Below are 19,370 nucleotides of genomic sequence, written 5' to 3'. Positions count from 1 at the left end.
GTATCGTTGTCATGGACACGGGTATAACTGGAAACTATCTGGATCCAAAAGCACTACCAAAAGATGGCCGCCACATTATAGAAATCAAATGGACTAAATCCCAGCAAAGATGGCCGCCGCAGCATAGGTCCTTGGAGACAGAACCCTCCTGTACACTCTGACGCCTGCCGGGGACAGCCGTGGACACAAGCGTAGAGAACATCCTGAAAGCCGGGAGACGCCGCGGGCGCATGCGCAATCGCGGACCGGAAGTGGGGCGGAAGTGACGAAAACTCGGCACCCGTCACCGGAAGTGTGGCGGAAATCGTATTTACTGTATTTATGGACTGTAGAGTATTTAGAACCCGTTTTTTGATCTCTATAACCACTAACTCTGCTCTGAATGTCTAGCTCATGTAATTTCATTGCACTAAAAAGCATTTTAAAAGCCTGCAATATTTAATTGCATCATGTGACCACCAGTGATGTCACAACCCCTTTACCAGGTACTCTGGCTATAAATAGACAGGGAAGCTCATTATGTCCCTACCCTTTGAAGAAGTCTGATGAGACGAAACGCGTTGATTTCCTGCACTAATCCCCTGCTGTTTTTTAAGTTAAGTTGATCTCCTTATCCTTGTAATATTTACTTGGTTCATACTTTTATGTTTTTATGTACTTTGTAGAAACCTTTTTTTTTACTCTCATATATATTAATTTTTTTTTTATATAAAATACATTTTATACATATATATATTTTTTGGCTTTTAAATTTACCATTTTTTAGCAACACTGAGCGCCGAACCCTATCTCTCCAGCTATATGTATATATATATATATGATTGTGTGTGTGTATATATATATATGTGTGTGTGTGTGTGTGTGTGTGTGTGTGTCAAAGTATGTATGTATATACTGTATGTATATTTGTACAGTATGTTTGTACTTCATAGGCTCCTACATGCCTTGATGGATCTGGATCAAACTTGGTACACATACCCTTCATTATCTAACTTAAAATAATGGTGGGGTTTCAATTGAAAAAATCCACCTCTTGCGGGGCCAGGGCCCCAATCACAAAAATGCATATAGAAAACGCAGTGGTCTGTTTGTGTGTCTGTCTGTCCGGTCTGTCTGTGATGTCATAATGGTATCAACTGCACATAGCATGGCGTGGTGAATCTGGACCAAACTTGGTACATATACCCTTTATACTTAAAATGCTGGTGGGGTTTCAAGTGATAAATTCATCCCCCTTTTGGGGTTAGGCCATATATATATATATATATATATATATCTGTCTGTATTTAAAATTGATTGCTCTGTTTGTTTGTCTGTCCGGTTATGTATTCGGATACAACTGTACCAGCTGGGATGAAACCAACACGAAGTAGTCCATTTGGATCCTGGCAAGGTTTTAGGGGGGTTAGGGTCCCGGGCGCCCCTCAAGGCAGAATGCGCTGGGCATAACTTTGACCCAGGAAGCCTGTTCATGGCCTTCCACTGCATGGATTTGGAAGAAAACTTCACAGAGTGGTAACATTCCCTTCCAGAAGACATACTAGGGGGTTGCGGTCCCAGTTGGACCTCCTGTTGGTGTACACTGGCCAGAACTTTGACCCGGGGAGCCCCTTCTGGGCCTTCCACTGGATGGGTATTGATAAAAACTTCACAGAGTGGTAACATTGGATCCTAGAAGACATACTAGGGGGTTGGGGTCCTAGGGGATTGGGGTCAGTCGGACCTCATGGCAGAATGTGGCGGGCAGACCTGCGACCCAGTGAGCCTGTTTGGGGCCTCCCACTGGATGGATTTGGATGAAAACTTTACAAAATGGTACCATTTTGACCCCTGCTTCCTCTTTCCTCAAAATTTTTGGAACCAGGACCGGTCCAAAAGCCTGGCGCTGGTTTTTAAAATACTTGGAACACCTGCGCAATTTCCCCCCAGTATTTAAACAACCAGGACCGTCTGAAAGAGCCTGGGGCTGGTTGTGTTCAAGAGAGGGGACCCCATGCAATTTTTTTTTTTTTTACTCTTTACTATATTTTTAAATAGAGAAGCATGCATGGATCTCACTGATCCATGCATGATTCTACAAACACACCAGCCAGAAGCAGGTCTATTTGAAAATTCTATTTGTGTACAAATTCCATGCTTTTCCGGCAGTGTTTGGCTATTGGCCCTCATTCCGAGTTGTTCGCTCGCTAGCCGCTTTTCGCAGCAGTACACACGCTAAGCCGCCGCCCTCTGGGAGTGTATCTTAGCTTAGCAGAATTGCGAACGAAGTATTCGCAATATTGCGAAAAGATTTTTCTGTGCAGTTTCTCAGTAGCTCGAGACTTACTCTTCCAGTGCGATCAGTTCAGTGCTTGTCGTTCCTGATTTGACGTCACAAACACACCCAGCGTTCGGCCAGACACTCCCCCGTTTCTTCAGCCACTCCCGCGTTTTTCCCAGAAACGGCAGCGTTTTTTCACACACTCCCATAAAACGGCCAGTTTCCGCCCAGAAACACCCACTTCCTGTCAATCACACTCCGATCACCAGAACGAAGAAAAAACCTCGTAATGCCGTGAGTAAAATACCAAACTTCTTAGCAAATTTACTTGGCGCAGTCGCAGTGCGAACATTGCGCATGCGCAATTAGCGGAAAATCGCTGCGATGCGAAGAAAATTACCGAGCGAACAACTCGGAATGAGGGCTATTGTCCGCAAAGATTGAGAATACGAATTCTTAGTTAATTCCCGTGTTGTATGAGGTGTATGTGAACAAACAACCGTATTGACAGATGGTCTATTGATTTGTATTTGTGTGGACGGCAGTGTACCTCAATACAATTTGGCCCAACACTACCGAGATTTGTGTTTATTAAATTTCCGAGTTGCATTTTATCTTGAATAAAATCGGGACCTTAGTAGATTTCTACCTTGGTCTGATAATAGGCTGTCCCAGCGATTAGTAAAAAGTAAAGTGATAGCTTATCATACCTCCCAACCTTCCTGATTTTGGAGCCACAGTGTCCTGCGATGGGATACAGTCGTTAGGTCGACACAGCATAGGTCGACAGTCATTAGGTCAACATTCTCAATATGTCGACATGGTCATTAGGTCGACATGTACTAGGTCGACAGGTCAAAATGTCGACATGATGTTTTCACTCTTTTTTTCTTCATTTTTTGGATTTTTTCATACTTAATGATCCACGTGGACTACGATTGGAACGGTAACCTTGCCCGAAGCGAGGGGACACTGTGCACTAATTGGGGTTCCCCGTCACTTTACGAAGGAAACGACGCCAAAAACAGTCAAAAAACCCATGTCGACCTTTTCACCTGTTGACCTATTACATGTCGACCTAATGCATGTCGCCCTTCCATGGTCACCCTAATGACTTTTGACCTAAGTTGAGTCGACCCAACGACCCATACCCCCTGCGATTGGGTTTGGGGTTGGGAGGCTCTCTGCTCTCCCTAACAGACCAAGTGGTGAATAGATACCGTGCACAAGTGCGGAGTCTGTTCAGTGGATAATGGGCCTGGGGGCATGTCTAGTTAAACACCAATGGTCAATGTTTTTACCATTGATGGCAGAGATACAGTGGTTATCCACAATCAATGGCACAGGGCAGGGAAGCCCATCAGTGAGTGAGCCATTGATGGTTCACTGTTAATGGTTTCATACCATCGAGGTTAACTTGGTACCATTGATGATGACCATCGCTGGTTAACCTACCAATGGCCATCCCTACTCTGGAGTTTCCCAGTCTCTAAACACACTGGCCTGTTGGGCTCCACTCCCTTTTCAAAATAACCTTCTGGGAGATGTAGTTTCTCTCCTGGACTGATAAAGGATAGTGGCCAGCTCTCTTCTTATTGATGCAATGGTTATTATTATTATTATTATTATTACATTTTATTTATAGGGCGCCACAAGTGTTTCGCAGCGCCGTACAAAGGACAGTACAGGGAGACAAAACTTAGCATAACAGTAAATAAATAACAAAAATGGAGTTCAGGTAACAAAGAGCAACACAATTCTCAAAACATAATACAGCTTAGATGTAAGTAGCGAAGGAGTAATCATTGTACTACTTGGGGCTGGCAGCCATAGATAGAGATGAGCCTTTACCAGCAGGAGAGAAAGCAGGTAAAGATGGTCGCTGAGTGAAATGTGTCAAGAAGAGGGTTTAGACAAGAGGAAAGAGGGCCCTGCTCTGAAGAGCTAACAATCTAGTGGGGAGGGGCAACAGACAGATGACATGAGGTGCCAGCCGGTAGAAGCCTGATGGTGGTATGCGAGCAAAGCAGAGATGTCCAAGGCATGGGGCAGGGGGATGGAGGAGCAGCCTAAGGACTAGGTTATGCATTGGAGGGGTACGCTTTGATGAATAGGTGGGTTTTCAATGCCCGTTTGAAGCTTTGCAAGGTCGGGGAGAGTCTAATGGAGCGGGGGAGCGCATTCCACTGAAGGGGTGCAGCACGGGCAAAATCCTGAACTCGTGCATGGGAAGCAGTGACCAAGGCAGAGGAGAGGCGACGGTCATCAGCCGACCGTAGTGGGCGGGAGGGAGTATGAAGGGAGAGGAGGTTGGAGATGTAGGGAGCAGTGGAATTAGAGATGGCCTTGTATGTGAGGGTGAGGAGTCTGAAGAGGATTCTGTAGGGGAATGGGAGCCAGTGTAGATTTTGTTGAAGGGGAGTGGCAGAAGTGGAGCGGCGGGAGAGGAAGATGAGCCTAGCTGCAGAGTTGAGGACAGATTGGAGGGGAGCGATGTGGGAGCAAGTGAGGCCAGTGAGGAGCACATTGCAGTAGTCAAGTCGTGAGATGACCAGTGAGTGGATGATAAGTTTAGTTGCACTCTGGGAGAGAAATGGCCTGATGCGAGCAATGTTGCGTAGCTGGAACCGACAAGATTGCGCCAGAGCTTGGATGTAGGGTGCAAAGGAGAGGGAGGAGTCAAGAGTGACACCCAGGCAGTGGAGTTGGGGAACGGGGGAGATGATAGTGTTGTCAACAGTGATAGAGATGTTTGTAGGGGGTGTTGCTCTGGCTGGGGGAAAGATAATAAGTTCAGTTTTATCCATGTTGAGCTTCAGAGAGCGCTCAGACATCCAGGAGGAGATGGCAGAGAGGCAGCTGGAGACCTGAGAGAGGACAGAGGGGGACAGATCAGGAGAGGAGAGGTAGAGTTGTGTGTCATCAGCATAGAGGTGGTATTGAAGGCCAAAGGAGTTAATGAGCGCACCCAGGGAAGAGGTGTAGAGGGAGAACAGAAGGGGGCCTAGGACAGAACCCTGAGGGACACCAACAGGAAGGATGGAAGGGTGTGAGGTGGTTCCGGAGGCAGACACAGAGAAGGAGCGGTTAGTGAGGTATGAGGTAAACCAGTCAAGGACGGTGCTAGAGAGGCCAACATTTTGGAGTGTGCGGAGGAGGAGAGGGTGATCCACGGTGTCAAAGGCAGCAGAGAGGTCCAGAAGGATGAGCAAAGAGAAGTGGCCCTTGGATTTGGCCGAAAGCAGGTCACTGGTGACTTTCACCAGGGCAGTCTCGGTGGAGTGGAGTGGGCGAAAGCCAGATTGTAGTGGATCAAGGATGGAATGGTCAGAGAGGTAGCTTGTGAGACGGCTGTAGACCAGTCGTTCAAGTAGTTTGGAGGCGAAAGGGAGAAGAGAGATGGGGCGGTAGCTAGTGAGTGATGAAGGGTCGAGGTTGCCTTTTTTGAGAATAGGGGACACCAGAGCATGTTTGAATGGTGAGGGAAAGATGCCAGTAGAGAGCGATAGGTTAAAGAGGTGAGCAAGGTGGGAGCATGCTGAGGGGGGGAGGGAGCGGAGAAGGCGGAAGGGGAGGGGGTCCAAGTGGCAGGTTGTGGGGGGAGAGGATAAGATGAGGGAGTGGACTTCCTTGTCTGAGGTGGGACGGAAGCAGGACAGAGTGGGATAGATGGACGGGAGGGATGGTGGGAGCAGGGGGGGCAGCAGAGGGGTGACGGGAGGAGATGTAATTTTGAATATCCTCAATTTTGGAGATGAAGAAGGAGGCAAAGTCAGTGGGAGTGAGGGAAGAGGGGAGGGGAGGAGGAGGAGGGCGAAGGAGAGTGTTGAAAGTTTCAAAGAGTCGGCGTGGACTGGAGGACTGAGAAGAGATGAGTGTTTGGAAAAAGGATTGCTTGGCGAGAGAAAGAGCAGAGCTATAGGAAGAGAGGATAAACTTGAAATGGAGAAAGTCCGCCAGAGAGTGGGATCTCCTCCAGGAGCGTTCTGCAGACCGTGAACATTTTTGTAGGAATCGTGTGAGTTTGGTGTGCCAGGGTTGGGGTTTGGAGCGGCGGAGGGGGACAGATGAGAGGGGGGCCACAGAGTCAAGAGCAGCAGTAAGGGAAGAGTTATAGAAGGAGGCTGCCTGGTTGGGACAAGTCATAGTGGAAAGAGGAGAGAGGAAGGTCTCGAGGGAGGACATGATAGTGGGGTTGAGGGACCCGAGATTGCGTCTGGTGATGGTGGGTCTGGGTGTGGAGCAGAGAGGGGAAGATGTGAGGGTGAAAGAAAGCAGATGGTGGTCAGAGAGAGGGAAGGAAGAGTTAGAGAAATCAGAGAGATCACATCGGTGGGTGAAGACAAGGTCGAGGGAGTGGCCGAGATTGTGAGTAGGGGTGGAGGACCATTGAGAAAGTCCAAAGGAGGTGGAAAGAGCAAGAAGGTTAGAGGAAGCTGCATTAATGATGTCGATAGGGATGTTAAAGTCACCGAGGATGATAGAGGGGAGGTCGGAGGAAAGTGGGGAAGCCAGGCAGCAAAGTTGTCAAGGAAAGGTGTACAGCGGCCAGGGGGGCGGTAGATCACTGCCACATGGAGGTGAATGGGGTAGAAGAGGCGGATAGTGTGGACCTCAAAGGTGGAGAAGGTGAGAGAGGGCTCAGGTGGGATGACACGAAAGGTGCAGTTAGGAGAGAGAAGGATGCCCACGCCTCCACCCTGGCGGCCATCAGGTCTGACCGTGTGGGTGAAGGAGAGGCCTCCGTAGGAGAGGGCAGCAGGGGAGGTGGTGTCAGAGGAGGAGAGCCAGGTTTCAGTGATGGCGAGAAGGTTAAAAGAGTGGGAGATGAAGAGGTCGTGGATAGTTGGCAACTTGTTGCAGATTGATCTAGCATTCCAGAGTGCACAGGAGAAGGGAAGGGAGGGGACGGGGGAAATGGGGATCAGGTTGGCTGGGTTCTGAATGCGTGTGGGTAGTCTGGAAATTTGGGTGGCGGGTGATCTAGCAGTGAGGATTGGTATGGGACAGGATCGAGGAGCCATAATTCCGGCTCAGTAGTGTTGTTCTGAGGAATAATATTGAATGGAGTGGCTGTAATAAAGAAATAACAATAAGAAGGGGGATGTAGTCAAAGCAGAGACAGTGGAGACCAGTTTTTCTGTAAATAATGGAGGGAATGGAAACACAGAATGTTACACAGTGGTTGAAGAGATTATAAATGAGGAGCAGAAAGCAATGTGTGAGAGCAGTATGGCTGTTACTTAAGCAGACAGGGAGGTCAGTGTCCAGGCTGTGTGGATTGCAGGCGTTGGTGGTACTGGATTAGGTTACTCTCTGTAGGCTGTTGATTGCAGGTGTGGAAGATAGTCTGCTTGGGTGCTCAAGTCCAGCTACAGCATCCCCAGGGATTTTATACAGTTGAAATGAATTGGTGATATGGTAATCAATGTGGAAAATAGAGCACTACACAGTGTAAACCTTTAGTGTCACTGTAAAGCACTATTGGGTATATTCTCAATTCATTCCCATAGATGTAAATGGACTTCTTTAAGTGCACTGACATGCCTCGAAAAGGGGATGCGTTTAGTGATCCTGGTGGTCATGTGACTGATGTCGGAATCCCGACACCACTCAGGAGACCGGTGGCGGATCATCAGTATTGGGGTACGGGTTAGGGCCCGGGGGAGGGGATAAGTTAGGCTTAGGCAGTAGGGGAGGTGGGCACTAAGGTGGGGGGTTAGCCCATGCCACCACCCTCCAAGGGTTAGGGTAGGGCACATGGGAGGGGGGGTTGGTACCACCTCCGATGTCTGGATCTCCAGTGTCAGGATGCCACAGTCGGCCATGTGACCGCCAGCATCGCGACCGCCGGGATACAGTATGTATTCCCTTGAAAGCACAGAATTAGAACTATGAGCATAAAAAAATGCCACAAAGGGAACACGTGTAAACAGGTATCCGTTCACATGGTCGACAGTCATTAGGTCGACCACTATTGGTCGACATTGACATGGTCGCCATGGACACATGGTCAACACATGAAAATGGTCGACACATGAAAGGTCGACACATGAAAAGGTCGACATGAGGTTTTTTTTACTTTTTTTTCTTTTGGGGAACTTTTCCATACTTTATGATCCACGTGGACTATGATTGGAACGGTAATCTGTGCCGAGCGAAGCGGTAGCGGAGCGAAGACACCATGCGAGGGGACGCGGTGCACTAATTGGGGTTCCCAGTCACTTTACGCAAAAAACGACACCAAAAAAACAAAAAACAAAAACCCTCATGTCGACCTTTTCATGTGTCGACCATGTCAATATCGACCAATAGTGGTCGACCTAATGACTGTCGACCATAACATGGTCGACCATTCATACCGGCACTGTGTAAACACACAAGGGTATTGAGGCATTAAATAGAATGGGCTGTATTTACCATATGATTGTATGCTCTGTACTGGTGTTGAAAAATGTTGGGTAAAAAGTCAGGGACACAGTTTAAACAGCACTGGTAAACTGGCCTAAAGAACCACTAACACAGAAAATGCTTTTACAGCTACTAATTACATATTTAAAAAATTTCCGGTGTCTTTAAAAAACACAATTTACCCTCAATGGCCTAGAGCTTCTAAAAAGCTAGACCTAACCCAGCCCTCCTCTCCTTTATTTAGATCATATATCGGTATGATGGGACAGAACCCTCAAATCGTGACTGCACTGCCGAAATCAGCACAGCTGGGAGGTGTATGAATAATAACGTATATACAGTATTTTTGGATCTACCCTACTAATATTTCACATAAAAATTTTAATTAGTATTTTTGTCCTGGAATTATGAATTCCATGACTATTTGACCCTAAGGGGGACATGTATTAAGCAGTGATAAAAGTGGATAAGTGAGCCAGTGGAGACGTTGCTCATGGCAACCAATCAGCATTGACATAACATTTATAATTTGCATACTATAAAAGTATACAGAGCAGCTGATTGGTTGCCATGGGCAGCTTCTCCACTGGCTCACTTCTCCAGTTTTATCGCTGCTTAGTACAAGTCCCCCTAATACTTTGTGTCGATGTGGAAGTATGACAACATAAAATTGTCAGTCAGTTATACCTTGTACAGGAAGAAAAGCTGAGATCCACATAAAATCCTTTTATTCTACTCTCACTACATATTGAAGAGAAAAATGTCATATAAAACGGTGTTCAATCAATAAAGAATAAGAAAGGTTTAGTAATGCGGCCTTTTTGCTAGTCTGCTGAATGAGGTATACTTATTAAATTCTGATAGCTAATGATGGAGATAAGACATTATTTAGTAGAGATGAGCGGGTTCGGTTTTGCTCGGATTTACTCAGTTCTCAAAATGGCATATTATTGGCTCACGGATATCACGTGTTTTGGATAGTCAATAGAAAAAATCTGGATGAAACCGAACTGGCGTTAAATCCGAACCCGCTCATCTCTATTATTTAGTAAAGAAAATCTAGCAGAATATTCAGTACTAGTTACCAACCCATCAAAATAACAGTAATTCCATCGCTGGCAGCTGAGCGCACCTGAACGGAGCAAAACTTGAATTGCTCTGTCGGGCGTTATCTAGTGGCCGCTGTTGTGCAAAACACTTGAATTCCCCACATAGAACTGAGAAGCAGCGTTAGCCTTTTGTTAGATTTCTGACCTTTTTGTCAAAACGAAGGAAATGGCAATACAGAAACACTTTCTTGTGTTACTTTAATTTATTTAGCCCATAAATATTAGACCCCACTGCCAGACTCATGACTGAAGTGAACAAAAGCATGCAATGCCTATTTTCTGCTTTATAACGCATTTTACTGTTATCAATTATACATAATTTATTGTACTATTAGATTTCTATTGAATATACTGTACTGTATGTAAAAATGAATAATCTAAGAACAAAAGCAGTAGTGCAGTGAGGAAACAGCTGGCAATATTTGGCCATGGGGGACAGTTAAAAGTTAGTGTTCCATTGTACCATAGAAGCAACACATGTTTACACTATGATATAAAGCGGTTGCAGAGTTTACCTTGGGGCTGCATGATTGCAACCCAACCAGTAAAATTTGCCACCCGCAGGGACTGCCTAGCAGTTGCAGTGGCTTCCCATAGGAAGCACTCCCTGCAAATCACAGCCAGACAGGTATCTGACCCAGAAGTGGATCTAGGCCTCACAGGGCCCTAAGCAAGATACCAATTTGGGACCCCCTCCCTCAAACAATGGCCCTCATTCCGAGTTGATCGCTCGCAAGGCGAATTTAGCAGAGTTGCTCACGCTAAGCCTACGCCTACTGGGAGTGTATCTTAGCTTCTTAAAATTGCGACCGATGTATTCGCAATATTGCGATTGCAAACTACTTAGCAGTTTCAGAGTAGCTTCAGACTTACTCGGCATCTGCGTTCAGTTCAGTGCTTGTCGTTCCTGGTTTGACGTCATAAACACACCCAGCGTTCGCCCAGACACTCCCCCGTTTCTCCGGCCACTCCTGCGTTTTTTCCGGAAACGGTAGCGTTTTTATCCACACACCCCGAAAACGCCGTGTTTCCGCCCAGTAACACCCATTTCCTGTCAATCACACTACGTTCGCCAGAGCGAAGAAAAAGCCGTGAGTAAAAATACTATCTTCATTGTAAAATTACTTGGCGCAGTCGCAGTGCGAATATTGCGCATGCGTACTAAGCGGAATTTCACTGCGATGCGAAGAAAATTACCGAGCGAACGACTCGGAATGAGGGCCAATGTGTAGCACTGTATTTTCGTTCCTGATTTATGCCTCTTACATTATTTGCTATTTTTCCTCGTTATATTCTATTATATTATAGTACTGTATATTACTTTCCCCTTTCACTGATTGCACCATGTCCCCTCACTTCTAATTTCTATTATTGCACCACTCAGTTACTGCATTTTAGATCAGTGCTCCCCTCACTGAATGTAGCAAGTCCCCATACTCATCATTACACCCTCAATCACTGACTACATTGTATTTGAGTGATGCAGGCTTACTGATAGTAGCAAGCCAAATACTCATTATTATCCGCCCCTCACTCACTATTTGCATTTTATATCAGCATTTTATAATACCCAATATTACACCCTTCAGTCACTGTGACTGTATTGATTATATACCAGTGCCATACTGATTGTAGCAGGCAGACCCCATCGCTTATATGCAGCTTTGGTTAGCACAACAGCGGATTAACACAGACAGAGGGACTGGGGGCATGGCCAGCAGACCACAGAGCGCTGGGCATGCCCCCTAAGTAAAGAAAACAGGGCTGTGGCTCGTGATTATTCTGCAAAGTCACACACCTTTCCATAGACCATGCCCCTTTTTTTTGGCTTTGCCGCGCAGGAGGGTCCCGCTTTAGAACCACTCGATGTTAGGCGTTATGCAGAAGTGCTTAAAATAAAGTATAATTGCATATTGATTTATCATCAGTCAGTGCCCACCACTTCCACCCCCCTTCCTTCCCCATCTGCCCTGATTAGAGCAGGCGGATGTCATACACTGTACTTAAAATAACATTGTCCACCCCCATCCCCCTCACCTGATTGGAATTTGAAGTAGGCGGATGTTGTACAAAATGAACAAACATAATGTAATAAAATACACTGGAAGACCTCATGTTTTTCTCTCTGCGTTTCCCAGCTCCTCTCTCTGCACATGTGACATCATACTCACGTGTGTTATGACAGGTCACACGCACAATACTGCAGGACTGGAGACACAGGCATGTGTGCTGGAGCTGGCACCCAACAGCAGTCTCATCGTTGGCAGCCTGCCGGAGTATTCATCCAACCCAGACTCGGACATTGTCAGCGGAGGTTGCGACCCGCCAGAAATGCCCTCCATACACTCTTATCAGCGGGCCTCCGCGGGAGGCATAGGGCCCTAAGCAGCCGCCTTGGTTGCTTGTGGTAAATCCTCTACTGATCTTACATCCCATCCCCACCCTCTTACCTTTCAGCATTAGCCTATGTCCCCAGCACAGCAGTACTGTGTGCTGACTTCAGTAGGGGGAAGATGTGTGATCACACTGAACCCCCCTACCACTGCCGATTTGCCCCATCCCAGGATTCGATGAACCAACAGCCTTGCCCCTATGATGGATGTCTTTGACAGTTTTTGCTCCTGAACTCATACCAAAAAAATTAATCAACAAACTGCTCAGTACATGATGAGTCTCCCATGTCCAAAATTCCAAAATGAGGAATATTCCAAAATACATACTGTAATACATACATAATATTCCAAAATACAAATATAGTTCCAAAATACACTATAAGGGTCTAACTAAGACTTAAAACTTTAGAAAAGCTAATTTCAACTTACTGAAACAAGCAATGAAGGACATTAATTGGGAAATTTTGTTCCATGGTAAGAATACTGCTGAAATGTGGGATGTTTTTACAACTGAACTCCATAAGTACACTCATTTGTTCATTCCCAAGGTAAACAAAAACAGGAGTAGTAAATTCAAACTGATGCGGCTTAATAAGAAGGTTAAGGAACATATGGATTAAAAGAGGCAAGCTTTCATAGCATTTAAGTCTGACAGGAAAGCGGAATTATTCCAGTTCTACAGGGAATGTAACAAAAAATGCAAAAAATAAATAAGAGCAGCCAAAATAGAAAACGAAAAACAAATTTCAAAGGAAAGTAAAACATACCCCAAAAAGTTCTTTAAGTATATAAACAGTAAAAGGTTAAAAAATGAAATATTTGACCACTAAAGGGCGAGTTGGATGTCTTGATTAACGATGATAGGGAAAAAAAGCAGATTTATTGAATACATTATTTTCATCAGTATTCATGAGAGAGGACCAGTTGACGGGAGTAGTGCACAACATCAGCGATAAAAACTACCTGTTGCTAAGCACATGGTTAAATGAGGATGTAGTACTTGAGAGACTAAGTAAAATTAAGATAAATAAATCTCCTAGGCCGGAAGGAACTTAACTCAGAGCTATCGAGGCCCCTATATTTGATTTTCAGATAGTCAATTACAGCAGGAATGATACCGAAGGACTGGTATCCTACTGGTACAGCAGAGATAGTCCCAATATTTAAAAAAGGAATTAAAACTCATCCACGCAACTATAGACCAGTAAGTTTGACATCTATAGTTGGGAAAATACTGGAAGGTATATTAAGGGATATTATACTAGAGTACTTAGATACCTCTGAGGTTATTAATAGGAACCAACATGGTTTTGTGAAGGGTAGCTAATGTCAAACTAACTTAATAAGCTTCTACGAGAAAGTGAGCGAAAATATTGATCAGGGTAAAGCAGTAGATGTGGTCTTTCTGGACTTTGCTAAGGCCTTTGACACAGTGCCACATAAGAGACTAATTTTCAAATTGAGAGAGCTTGGGGTGGGTAACACTATTTCTACTTGGGTAAGTAATTGGCTGTACAACAGGGAACAGCGAGTAGTGATTAATGGGAAGTTCTCAGAATGGGCCTCAGTTCTTAGTGGAATACCGCAGGGTTCAGTACTTGGGCCATTGCTGTTTAACATATTCATTAATGAACTAGGAGTGGGCCTAGACAGTACAGTGTAAATTTTCGCTGACGATACTAAACTGTGTCTAGTAATTAATTCAGGTAAGGATGTTGAGTCTCTACGGAATGACTTATCCAGACTGGAGGTTTGGGCAGACAAATGGAGATTGAGGTTCAATATAGAAAAATTTTAAGTTATGCACTTTGGGATTAAGAATAATCGGGCAGCATATAAACTAAATGGTGAAAATGTAGGGATAACGGTGGTTAAAAAGATTTGGTTGTGCTCATTGATAATAGACTTAGTAGTAGTACACAATGTCAAAATGCAGAAACAAAAGCAAATAAGGTGTTAGCTTGCATAAACCGGTATAAATCATTTGTACGGCCGCACCTGGAATATTGTGTACAGTTCTGGGCACTGCACTATAAAAAAGATATCTTGGAACTAGAAAGGGTTCAGAAGCGAGCCACCAAACTGGTTAAGGGGTTAGAGGCACTGAATTATGAGGAAAGACTTTTAAGGTTAGATATGTTTACACTGGAAAAGAGGCGGCTGTGAGGGGACATTATTAATATTTATAAATACATTAAGGGACAATACAAGGACTTATCAAGCGATCTGTTTATCAAAAAAACACTACACAGGACACGAGGACCCCCCTGAGGTTAGAAAAAAAAAATGATATACAATGGAGGAAAGGGTTCTTTACAGTAAGAGCAGTAAGTATTTGGAATGGTGGCCTCACTAAATACGTTTAAAAATGGATTAGATAAATTCCTAACTGATAGAAATATCCAAGGTTACAACATCTAAATGATATTTAATTTTATAATACAGGTTGAACTCAATGGACATTTTGTCTTTTATCAACCTCACCAACTATGTAACTATGAACATAAGTAAAAAATATTGTATGAAATAATCTTCAGGCTTTGTGTCTAAGGTGTATATGAAACATAAATGCATTTTGTGTTCAGAGATAAGTCCCATCCACAATATATCTCATTATTGTATGCAAATATTCCAAAATACGGAAATATCTGATATCCAAAATACTTCTGGTCCCAAGCACTTTGGACGGGAGACTCAACCTGTGCTGAGTTTAGGTTACTTGAACTTTAAAGTTATAGAGTTGCACATAATTCTGCCGGCATAAGGATCATGCATTTCTTAGTAGATTGTACATGCGTGTTGTCCTGCATATGCAATTCAGTCTAATTCACAATTGTATCTATTTCAGTCGTATCCAACTTGCAATTCAGGAGGATATCCAATTAGCTTTTTTTGCAATTTTTCCTGAAGTTTCACTGATTTGTTTTTACAGGCTATCCTAATAGATCACCTGTGAAAAAATGCCCCTTTCTCTTACGTCCTATAGGATACTGGGGTCCACATTAGTACCATGGTGTACAGACCCACCAGTAGCCTTGGGCACTTTAAGAAATCAATAGTGTGCACTGGCTCCTCCCTCTATGCCCCTCCTACCAGACTCAGTTTAGAAAATGTGCCCGGAGGAGCCGGTCATGCTTAGGGAAGCTCCTGAAGAGTTTTCTGCATTTATTTACTATTTGTTGTTTTCAGGCAGGGCTGATTGGCACCAGCCTGCCTGCTTCGAGGGACTTAGGGGGAAGAACAGCCCAACTTCCTGAAGAGTTAATGGTCCTGTTTCTCCGCTGACAGGACACTGAGCTCCTGAGGGGTTTATTCGCAAGCCACACCACGGCGCAGCGTACCCTCCCGCAGCACGCCTCCACCCCTAACAGAGCCAGTAGAGAGAAGAGTGGTGAGTACAGCTGCGCTCCTACCCTTGTGCCGCCATTCCCGCCGGCGCCCCACTAACCGTGACGCCGGCGGGAATGGCGGTACAAGGGTAGGAGCGCAGCGCTGATGCAGGCTGTGTTCCAGGGGACTCAGGAGGACATACGGCTTGATGTGTCCCGCTGTGACTACCCACATTTGCACCTATATCTAACAGGGGTTTTAACCCTCTGTTAGACAGAAAATTACCTCAGGCCAGTATAAAAAAGCGGGAAGCCGAGCGCTATTAATGGGGCGGGGCTTCACTAAGAGCGGATCCAGCAGCTCACCAGCGCCATTTTCCCTCTGCAGCTTGCACTGACAGGAATCGCAGGGAAGTACAGCTCCTCCACAAAGACTCCAAGTATCCTCAGCGGTACCAGCGGGTCTTAGAAGAGGGGGGAGTAGTGTTAAATTCTAAGCCCTATTAAGGGACTTAGAGTGGCGACAGAGCAAATATTTTCTTGGCTACAGGGGCGTTGTGTGTGGCTGGCTCCGATTTCTGTGTCTCCCTGAGGGCTCTGTGTGGGTTAAAACTGTGTTTTCACATTCTGTGTGTGGGTGTGTGTATGTCCCTTCACATTACCATGTCCAGGGACTGTGTTTCCTGCATGGCAGAGTGCCTTTCTTCCCCTGGAGACTCACTACCCTGTACCCAGGATAGTGCTAATTCTCAGGCTAGTGGGGCAGAAACCCCATGGTTAGCGTCCATTAAAGGGATGATAACAAATATTTCAACTAAATTATCCAATAATGAGAAAGAGATGCACATTTTAAGACCGTCTATGGATGGCCTGATGAATAGAGATTCAGTTCCCATACCAGCGTTTCAAACCCCCGCCATTTGCCCTCAAAAGTGTTCTCTGGCCCAGCTCATGCAGGATGACACTGATGACAATACATCAGATCCAGAGGAGGGTGAGGTGGATGTGATTGCTCACATGCCCTGATAGAGGCTATCAGAAATGTCCTGCACAGGCCCTGATAGTGGCTATCAGAAATGTCCTGCACATTCCTGACAAGACGGCAGAGGTGGAGGAGGGATCCTTTTTTAATGTAAAAAAGAAATCCTCGGCTACTTTTCCTGCATCAAAGGAATTGAATGCCCTGTTTGAAGAAACTTGGGCTAACCCTGACAAAAAATGTCAGATCCCTAAAAGATTGATTACATCCTTTCCCTTTCCTCTGGAAGATAGAAAGAAATGGGAAAACCCGCTGATTGTTGATGCATCGGTATCTAGGCTGTCACGTAAGATTGTCTTACCTATGCCTTGGGCTGCATCCTTAAAGGACACAGCGGTCCGCAAAATTGAGAACACTCTCAAATCGCTATACATGTTGGCGGTGATGGCCCAGAGGCCTACTGTTGCTTGCGCATGGATCACTAGAGCCATCGCAAAATGGTCAGGTAACCTAATTGACAATTTGGATACCTTACCCAGGGGGGAGATAGTTCTACTCTTGCAGCATATCCAAGATTCTGCTAATTTTATGGTGGAGGCCTTAAAGGAAATTTGTTTGCTCAACGCACGCACCACTTCCATGGCAGTGTCAGCACGCAGGGGATTGTGGCTATGCCAGTGGACTCCATGAAAGGAGTGGAAAATCTACCTTTCACAGGGGAGGTCCTGTTTGGGGATGAACTAGATAAGTTGATATCCAAGGCTACGGCGGGTAACTCTACGTACCTTCCTTCCGCAGCACCCCCGGCTAGGAAAACCTACTCTGCTCCAACTCTGCAGTCCTTTCGTACAGCAAAATTCAAAGGCAAATCCAAAGGTTCTTCTACAGCCTTCAAAGGTAACAGAGGTAACCCCAGAAAACCAGCAGCTGCAGGTTCTCAGGAAAAGACCTCCGGGTCTGCTTCCTCAAAGCCTTCAGCATGACGGTGGTCCGTACTGCCTGGAAGACAGGCAGGTGGGAGCTCGGTTACGTTATTTCAGTCACGTTTGGGCAACATCTTGCCAAGATCCCTGGATCACAGACCTTATCACCCAGGGATACAGACTGGAGTTTCAGGAACTCCCACCTCACAGATTCTTCAAATCAGGCTTACCAGCTTCTCCTGAAGCAATTATGACTTTACAGGCAGCAATTCAAAAACTTTTAGACTCAGGTCATTGTCTCAATTCCACGTCACCTACACAACAAGGGTTACTACTCCAACCTGTTTGTGGTACCGAAACTGGACGGTTCGGTAGGCCCATTTTAAACCTCAAATCACTGAACCCATATTTAAGGGTGTTCAAGTTCAAGATGGAGTCAATGAGAGCGGTGATCTCAGGTCTGGAGGAGGGGGAATTCCTGGTGTCTTTGGACATCAAGGATGCGTACTTTCATATTTCAATTTGGCCGCCTCATCAGGCTTATCTAAGGTTTGCACTACAGGATTGTCACTACCAGTTTCAGGCCCTACCATTTGGCCTTACCACAGCACAGATGGTATTCACCAAGGCAATGGCAGAGATGATGTTTCTCCTCCGCAAGCAGGGAGTGAACATAATACCGTACCTGGACGACCTGCATATAAAAGCGCCTTCCAGGGAGAGGTTATTGGACAGCATTGCCCTCTCAACCCGATTACTTCAGGATCACGGATGGATTCTGAACCTACCAAAATCCTACCTGGAACCAACACAGAGGTTTCTGTTCCTGGGTATGATACTGGATACGGAGTAACAGAAGGTATTCCTTCCGTTGGAAAAGGCATTGGTAATCCAGTCGATGGTGCAGGATGTTCTAAAACCAGCCCGGATATCGGTGCATGTAGGCATTCGCCTTCTGGGGAAGATGGTTGTCTCTTACGAGGCTCTGCAGTACGGAAGGTTTCATGCGAGGCCATTCCAGCTGGATCTGCTGGACAAATGGTCTGGATCACATCTTCACATGTACCAGAGAATACGTCTGTCACCAAAAGCTAGGATTTCTCTTCTGTGGTGGCTTCAGACTTCTCACCTGACCAAGGGTCGAAGGTTGGGGATTCAAAATTGGATTCTGCTAACCACAGAGGTTGGGGAGCGGTCACCCAGGGGGAGCAGTTCCAAGGAAAATGGTCAAGTCTGGAGGCCATTCTTCCAATCAACATTCTGGAACTAAGGGCCATATACAATGCCCTTTTACAGACATCACATCTTCTTCAAGATCAAGCCATTCAGGTTCAGTCGGACAATGTGACGGCAATAACGTACATAAACCGACAGGGCGGAACGAAGAGCAGAGCAGCAATGTCAGAGGTAACAAAAATTCTCCTCTAGACAGAAAGACACGCGGTGGCGCTTTCGGCAATCTTCATTCCGGGAGTAGACAACTGGGAAGCGGACTTCCTCTGCCGACATGACCTCCACCCGGGAGAGTGAGGCCTTCACCCGCAGGTGTTCGAGTCCTTAACACGTCGGTGGGGAATTCCACAAATAGACATGATGGCCTCTCATCTCAACAAGAAGCTAAAGCGGTATTGTTCCAGGTCGAGGGACCCGCAAGCAGTGGTGGTGGACTGTCAGACTTGGTTTTGTCTGTGTCCCCGGAGGGGGCGCTAGTGGGTCAGTGGAGGTGGATGGGAGAAAACGAGGAGGCTGGATTATGTTTCTGCGCATGAGCGCAATGATATTTATTAGACAGATGGTTCACAAAACGGCAGCAGAAAATAACAGTAGGAAATGCAAATGTCAATTGTACAGCGTGGCAGCTGAAAGTCTATGGTAACAGAATGAATGGTGACTGATGAAATGATAACCGGTAGTGATGATAACAGATGAGTGATAACTTGGCAGAGAATATTCTGGTATGGGAACC

At 45.7% G+C, this 19,370-nt stretch overlaps 1 protein-coding gene across 4 annotated transcripts in view; it reads left to right on the top strand.

Moving 5' to 3' along the window:
• CACNB3 (calcium voltage-gated channel auxiliary subunit beta 3) overlaps positions 1-19,370 on the top strand; it is a 426,341-nt gene that overhangs the window by 217,891 nt on the left and 189,080 nt on the right. The window lies entirely within an intron of this gene.

Source organism: Pseudophryne corroboree, chromosome 2 (genome assembly GCF_028390025.1).
Source record: "Pseudophryne corroboree isolate aPseCor3 chromosome 2, aPseCor3.hap2, whole genome shotgun sequence".
Lineage (NCBI taxonomy): Eukaryota > Metazoa > Chordata > Amphibia > Anura > Myobatrachidae > Pseudophryne > Pseudophryne corroboree.
This window is presented reverse-complemented; position numbering and strand designations above follow the sequence as displayed.